Source organism: Egretta garzetta, unplaced genomic scaffold (assembly GCF_000687185.1).
Source record: "Egretta garzetta isolate BGI_Z169 unplaced genomic scaffold, ASM68718v1 scaffold759, whole genome shotgun sequence".
Lineage (NCBI taxonomy): Eukaryota > Metazoa > Chordata > Aves > Pelecaniformes > Ardeidae > Egretta > Egretta garzetta.
This window is the reverse complement of record NW_009260944.1, coordinates 649094-656658: the sequence shown is the minus strand read 5'-3', so window position 1 is coordinate 656658 and position 7565 is coordinate 649094. Positions and strand designations below refer to the sequence as shown.

At 46.9% G+C, this 7565-nt stretch overlaps 1 protein-coding gene across 1 annotated transcript in view; it reads left to right on the top strand.

Moving 5' to 3' along the window:
- The first annotated feature begins 2719 nt into the window (after positions 1 to 2719).
- The window catches only part of BIN1 (bridging integrator 1), a 54261-nt gene continuing 49415 nt past the window's right edge, over positions 2720 to 7565 (top strand). Inside the window, exon 1 of the mRNA XM_035902578.1 lies at positions 2720 to 2800. The gene's annotated coding sequence lies outside the window, so the exon portion shown is untranslated. The remainder of the gene's footprint in view (positions 2801 to 7565) is intronic.

The window sequence follows — 7565 nt, the reverse complement described above, 5'->3', positions numbered from 1 at the left end:
AATGAACAATCTGTGGGTGCTGCTCAATGTTTTACACCAGGAAGCGCTGAGGCTGTTCTAAACCTTTGACCCCAGCGACATACTCCAAATTCCTCCCAGTCAAATGGTCTCCTTCCCTCCCCTCCAGGCCTGAAAGCATTGATCTCCTGACTAGCCAGACAGATTCATTGCCCCATAAAAAGCTCCTTTGTATCGCCAACAGTTCTATTGATCTGCACTTTGGGAAGATCATTCTGCTTTGGAATTTGCAGATTGCATACTTATCGTTATCCATGATGGGAAGCTACTGGCATTGTGGCTCTTTGGACATCTAGGAAATCACCCAGCGGGTGGGAAATCCATGCTCCATAGGTCTGGTAGCCTAGGGGAGTACAGCTGAACACAGGCCCTTTGAGTCCTTTCTAGAAGAGGTTCACCATACCACCTGATGAGAAAGATGAGGCCATACTGAATCCTTCTCTCCTGCTGGTATGGCAGAGAAATGTGTGTCCGAAACAGCATTGCTGTGGCATGTGCTCCCTTTCACTGGAGCAGATAAGCAAAGGAGGCACCAGTGGCTGGGGTGCAGGACTCTGCCTGTCCAACCAATGTTGCTGCTTCTGCTGTCCAACAAGCTCCTCTGTGCCAAGGATCTGAGAGGAAGAAGAGAATATTTGGGCTCTCTGTGTCCTGCTGCATAGACAGGTTTACCAAGCATGTTAGGTACTTGTAGCTGCAGTGTTTGCCACTGTCACTTGGAAGTTGTGCTTCTAACTCTCTGGAGGTTTTTGGCTCAGCTCTTGGTTACAAAGAGGGCAGTTTTCATCTGTACTTGTCCTTTTCCCCTGCCTTTGCTGACACTTGAATACCTCAGTGATTCCTGGAAGTGAAGAGAGGCTGTTGAACAGAGGGAGAATGAAAAACAGTGATTCCCTCCTAGACATTCAGTCCCAGCCTAAATAAGGGGACTTATGAGCCGGGTGCTGAATGACTGCACTGGTTTATCGTGTCTAGTGCTAGAGTCGGTTATTGTGGTCAGGGGTGAGCTGGGAATGTATGTGCTTATATCAGGGAGAAGGGAACTGAGATTAGCCAAACAGACATAACACACATGGGCTCTACCTTGGCTATGTAAAAATCTGGAAGTGGGCCAGTAGGTGCGTTGGCAGTTGGACTAGATGATGATCGTAGGTCCCTTCCAACTGAAAATATTCTATTCTACATCCTGTTGCGTGGACCTTCTCAATGCCGTTTTGGGGACCAAACATGAAAGTCTGATCTCTGCCCTGCAGGGGAAAAACCCTCTTGACATTCTCTGAGAAGATCTGTGGGTAGCAAAGGGAGCTGGAGGAAGCTAGTTTGGGTGTCCTGGCTACCTGACAGTCCCTCAGAGCGGCTGGGCTGGAGATGCTTACTAGTGGCCTTCATGTAGACCTGATGGCAGTAACATGCACCTGCTTTTCCATCTTGACCCCCTTGTCTCCAAGAGGGGCTGAACATGGTGGCTGAGACCTGTGGCTAAAGGACTGCTGTGCTCAGCAGAGCAAGAGAGACTTCAGCTTTCCAGTGCTTTCTACCTCTTGGGCAGTCATGCTCTTGCCAGCCAGGGCTCCCTTGCTTTTCAAGGTGTTCCCTCAGCACCCTTTCTAGCCCACCTCTGGCTCCCCAGAACCTCCTATGACAGGACTGGATGGGCTTTTCTCTGTTTTTACTTGCCCTGCGAGACAAGGCGCTTTTTTTTTTTTTTAATTATTATTATTATTTTTATTTTTGGCACAGTCAGGTTTTATTTTCAGTTAACACAGATGTTGTAATTGAGCTTAACCAGCTATTGTTTACATCCTCCTCTCCCTGCTGCTGGAGTTGCTTGGGGAATGACAAATAACTGCTGCCCTCCTCCACAGCTGATGTTTGCCCAGCCCTCTTGCCATGGGCATACCTTCCTGCCCAGAAAATGAAGTGCTTTGTTCAAAGCCTGGGAGGGATCTACTTAGCTGCATGGAGAGACCATTAAGAGAGAAGTGTGATAAGGGAAGTAGCCTGATAAGGATTTTTTGTTTTTTTATACAGGCTGTGGGGAGCTGTGCTGTGCAGGGAGGCAGTGAGAGGAACAGGGCTGGCTGCTGACACTCTCAGACGTGACACTTAGACTGAGCGTCATGTAGATTCATGGTGTAAGGTGCCCAGTTGCTCTTAACAGCCAGCTCCTGCCAAGCATGTGCATAGTGGGAAAAGGTGGAAAGAAGGTGGGACTTTGTCACCTTCTCTCTCTAAGGAGGTCTCTGCATGGCTTTCTGTGTTTGAGGACAGCCCAGCTGTGCTGGGAGCAAAAAAAAAAAAACCCACCCTGCGTGGACCAGAGACTAGTGTTAAATAAGTGTAACCACACAACACAAGGCATATTAGGGACATGGTTTGTTTCTTGCTGGTCCAGGAGATAAACAACTGGGTTGCTCTTGCCTTGTCTGCAAAAAGCATTAGACCAGTGAAGAACAAACCTCAGTCATGCTCTTCAGTACAGCAAAGCATGAGAGGTCTGAGTTCATCCTGATTCGTCTCTAAGTCCTTTTCCAAACTTTGACTGTGTGGAGAAATATTCCAGAAATCATAAGTGCAAGAATAAGGGAGACTTTGACTTTTCTTCTTTCAGCCTCATAAGCAAAAACTTGCAACTGTTTCTTTGTCTCTGCTTCGGTGTATCTGTGTTTGAAGTCTCCTATCTTTCTCCTCTCTTTCACAGGTCCTTCAGAAGCTTGGGAAAGCAGATGAAACAAAAGATGAGCAGTTTGAACAATGTGTGCAGAACTTCAATAAACAGCTGGTAAGATAATTGGTGATATGTAATTACAGTCTGGGTTTCAGTATTAGCTTCCAGTCATCTGCTGCAATATGCAATTAAAGCCCATTAAATTAAACGATGCCATAGGCCCACTGAAGTGACCCACAACTCGTAGCTGTTCACTTATGAGAAATTATTACACTGTGCCTTCCAGTGTCCTTGATAGTGACAGTAAGTGTGTGTGCTGAAAAATAATACTTGTTCTAGACCCAAGCTTAGGAAATGAAATAGCTTGACCCAAACACTTCCTTCAGTTAGCAGCTGCTTTGTAATGTATTTTTTCCTGCTGGGCTGGAAGCAGAGACATAAGAGCAACATTGTGTCCCTGAAAGATGGATAGGATAGGAAATGGATTAGAAATCAAAACCAAAATGGAACAAGGCAGATTCACTTTCCCTAAATGCAGCAGAGGTCAAAAGAGACTAAGAACGCAAATGGTGAAAAGAGAACATCCTTCCACGACTAAGATGTAATTCTAACTTCTTCCCTATCCTTGCACAATCACTGTTTCGGGCCTGAGTTGTCATTCTTTTGTGTGTTGACTTCATCCCTATATTTTAGTGCACAAAAATATTTTAACAGTGTAGCAATTTTTCCCCCACCCTTCCTGCTTAAGCACCAGTCAGTTTATATCTTGAACTGGGTGTGTGTGCTGGGGTTTTTGGGGGGTTTTGAGGGGTTGGGGTTTTTGTTTGTTTGTTTTTATCTGAAACTTTTGGCCACGCAGAGGAGGAGAAATCAGTTACCCCAGGAGATCTTGGTGTTAAGGAAAGTGTTGTTTCTGTTTTGTGGCAGGAAATGCATGCCACACCAAAGCTCAGGTGGTGCTTAAGAAATCTTTCAGCCCCTTTGCCCTGACATATTTAGGACCTTTTTTTTTTTCTGGAGCTGTTAGCAGCAGCTGCATTGTGTTTGTCAAGACTCAGCAGATGTGGTTATGTGTTGCAAAACCAGCTGAGGAGGGATTTGCCACAGCTGAATATAATGAAAATCTTTTAGTCTGACTTTGGCTTATGTCTAACCGGAGCTGACTGCAAATTCCTGGAGACTAATGCTCATTCTTTTGGCAGCAATAGTAACTGTTGCTCCAGAAATTCCTGCAACATCTCTGTAGCATGTCCACCAGTAGTGGTATTCTCTTGTACACAGAGGAATACAGTTGGCTTTTTTTTCTGATGACATGACATTACCAGGTGTAACTTTTCCGTATCGTTTTTGAGTATCGGCAGTCAGGAAACAGCATTTTTAAAGGAGAAATACTGAAAAACTCAAATCCAAACTTCTTGATCTGGCTGTTTGGGATGGCTTTTCAGTTTCCAAAGCCACGAGTTCCAGTCATGCACTGAGCAGCTTGTTAAAGCAGCACTGCCTCTGTACCCCTTACAGCTAAATTTCTTTTCCCATCTTCCAGGGGCAGGCCATGAACTAAATTCTCCAAATAATTTATCAAAGGAGCTGGAGGCTGCACTGTGTTTGCTGCTTGGGGTCGGTTGGTTTTGCTTTGGCCCTGTGGTGGTTTGACCCTGGCTGGACACCAGGGGCCTGCCAAAGCCGCTCTATCACTCCCCTCTTTAACTGGACAGAGGAGAGAAAAGTAAGTCAAAGGGCTTGTGGGTCGAGATAAGGACAGGGAGAGATCATTTATCAGTTACCATCACGGGCAAAACAGACTCAACCTGATAAAATTAATTTAATTTATTATCAACCAACATCAGAGAAGGAGAGGATAAAAATTGCTAAATCTTACAACACCTTCCCCCCCACCCCTCCCTTCTTCCTGGACTCAACTGCACTCTCAGTTTCTCTACCTACTCCCCCACCCAGCGGTGCAGGGGGGAATGAGGGTTGGGGTCAGTTCATCATGTTTTCTCTGCCGCTGCTTCTTCCTAGGGGAGGACTCTTCCCCTGCTCATGCGTGGGGTCCCTCTCATGGGAGACAGTCCTCCACGAACTTCTCCAACGTGAGTCCTTCCCACGGGCTACAGTTCTTCATGAACTGCTCCAGCATGGGCCCATAATTTCCACAGGGTGCAGTCCCTCAGGAGCAGACTGCTCCAGCGTTGGGTCCCCTGTGGGGTCATAAGTTCTGCCAGCAAACCTGCTTCGGCATGGGCTCCTCCCCCCACGGGTCTTGCCAGGAACCTGATCTGGCGCAGACTTCCCACGGGGTCACAGCCTCCTTCCTTTGGGCATCCACCCACTCCGGTGTGGGGTCCTCCATGGGCTACAGGTGGAGATCTGCTTCACTATGGACCTCCATGGACTGCAGGGGGACAGCCTGCCTCACCATGGTCTTTACTGTGGGCTGCAAGGGAATCTCTGCTCTGGCGCCTGGAGCACCTCCTCCCCCTCCTTCTTCACTGACCTTGGTGTCTGCAGGGCTGTTTTCTCTCGCATCCTTCTCACTTCTCTTCTCTCTCCAGCTACTGAGCCACAGCCGTGTTTTTTTCCTTCTTAAATATATTATCACAGAGGCGCTTCCACCGTCACTGATTGGCTTGGTCTTGGCCAGCAGCAGACACAGGGAAAACTTCTAGCAGCTTCTCACAGAAGACCTTGCCACATAAACCCAATACAGGCCCTCAGATTCCCTATTGCTGAAATAAATGCAAACAATGCCTGTTTTACAGGGCAAACCATAAATGTGAGTTAGCTGGATTGTTAGGATATCCAGGGCTGGGGAGTTACGATGCCAAGCAGGCTGGGGGAAAAAAACTTCAAGTATTTGTGCATATATACATACTTGTCTTTATTTTTAGATGTATGATTTGTGTGTGTAGTGTAGCTATGTGTGAGATTTCTGTGGCCTTTCCTTACAAAGTCTGCTCCAGTGGGAAATGTAAGTCTGGAGGAAAGCTGATCTTTTCCTGCAGGCTTGTGGCAGAACAGCTCTCCTGTGGAACTGGCTGGGGTGTGATGAGGCAGTGGCCTTGTTTGCTACTTGGTTAGAGGTTCCTCTGACTCTAATGACTGTGTTGAGCCACTTTGACACGTGTTGCCAGATGTGGGCTGTCGATGAATGGAGAGCAGGTCTAAAAATCACTTATTCCTTTTCAACCAAGGTGTCTTGTGGTTCTCTCAGATGGTGGTTGAGTGGACATAAGGGAAAGCATTGCACTTCCCAGCTCTCTGTCCATTCAGGTTCATATAAGAGCACCACCCTGAGTCTCTGAATGGTAGGAAACGTTTAGCTCAGACAGATGGATTTGCTGCGTGACAAATGAGCTGGATATAACCATGCTGCTGCAGGGCTCACCTGTGTCTCTTGAATGCTTGACAAGCAGCACAACTGGCCCCCCATATTACTCCCTCATGACAGATTATCTTTGGCAATTAACCTCCCCAAAAGTTCATTTGAATGCTTCCCCCTCCTTCCCTTTCCCAGTGTCACTGGTGTTCAGGCACTGGCACAAGGATCTGTCCTGGAAATTGTCCTCGCAGACCTGGGAGCAAGAGGCCTGCTGCAAAGGTGCAATACAGCCCCTGCCCAAGGTGTGCCAGGCTTTGGCTTCTCTTTGCCTGCATTTGAAATACTGGCTGGAGAGACTGAGGGTGGGAGGCTGGTGGCAGCCCTTACACCTGGCACCACGTTGTGTTTCTGCCTGGCAGAGCAGCTGGGTTTCGATATCCTTCCTGAGCTGTCACTCGTGTGGAAGTTCTGGGTTGGTTTACAGCGTTTCACACCAAACGCATGAGAGACAAGCTGCTGCTGGCACGGGCTGCATCCATCTCTGCCCATACCCTGCAGCGTTCAGCACAGCCTCAGCCTGCAGGGCAGGCAGCGTGGAGCTAATCTTTGCTCTTGCAGCATGGGTTTGGCTGTGGACCGTTATAGTCAGTAGCTTGGAGAGAGAGAGACTTTCTGCCCAGGCAAGAACGCTTCACACCCAGTAGTTTCCATTTCAGCCTGTTGTAGCAAAACAAGCTTTACAGCTTGCCTGGTACCCAAGTTGGCAGTTTTCTTGCCAGTTATTCATGCTTTGTGTCTTAACAGCTCTGAAGTTTTGCTGAATGGGGGCTTATCTGGAGCTGTTGTTTCAATACTCTTCCCCCCTTTATAATTCCATAGTCTGCCCTTCCAGCCCTATATTAATCTAATCTGGAACAGGACACTACCTGTCCCTCTCAGGTGCTGATAATAAAAATCTTTCCTATCAGAACTGCAAAACCAGGGTGGCTACATAAAGAAGGGGTCACACTCTAATATTAGGTTGAAAGAATTTCTTTTGAAGACTGGGGAAAAACAGGTTTTAGGAAACCTGTCTACTACTAAGAAACAGTTCTATGGAAAATCATACACTTAGCTAGTGCTCAGTGAAAGGTATTGTAAATAACCCCTCAACAAAAGAAGAAAGCACAAAAGGAAAGCAAACCGCTCCTGCGTTTTAATTTAACAGAGCTATAAGTAATAGGTGGTTCATTAGGTCTTTGGAGAGAGAGCTCGTCCAGTCTCCCAAGCATAGCACTTCTATTTTTAAATATGCATCTTCCTGTACATACTGCCCTTCGTATTATACCTGGTTGTGTTATAGGCTCACAGGGTTGAATTACGCCATGACTGTGAGTGTGGCAAAATGAGCTCAAACAAGATGATGCTTGCATGTCTGAGGAGAACAACTTATTGTGGTCACTTCTGCATCGAGACACAGTGTCATTGTCCCTGTGTGAAGGTGTTAAGTCAGTTTGTTAGCACAGGGATGAGAAATGAATATGGGGTTCAGGATCGGCATTGATCTTCAATTTTTGG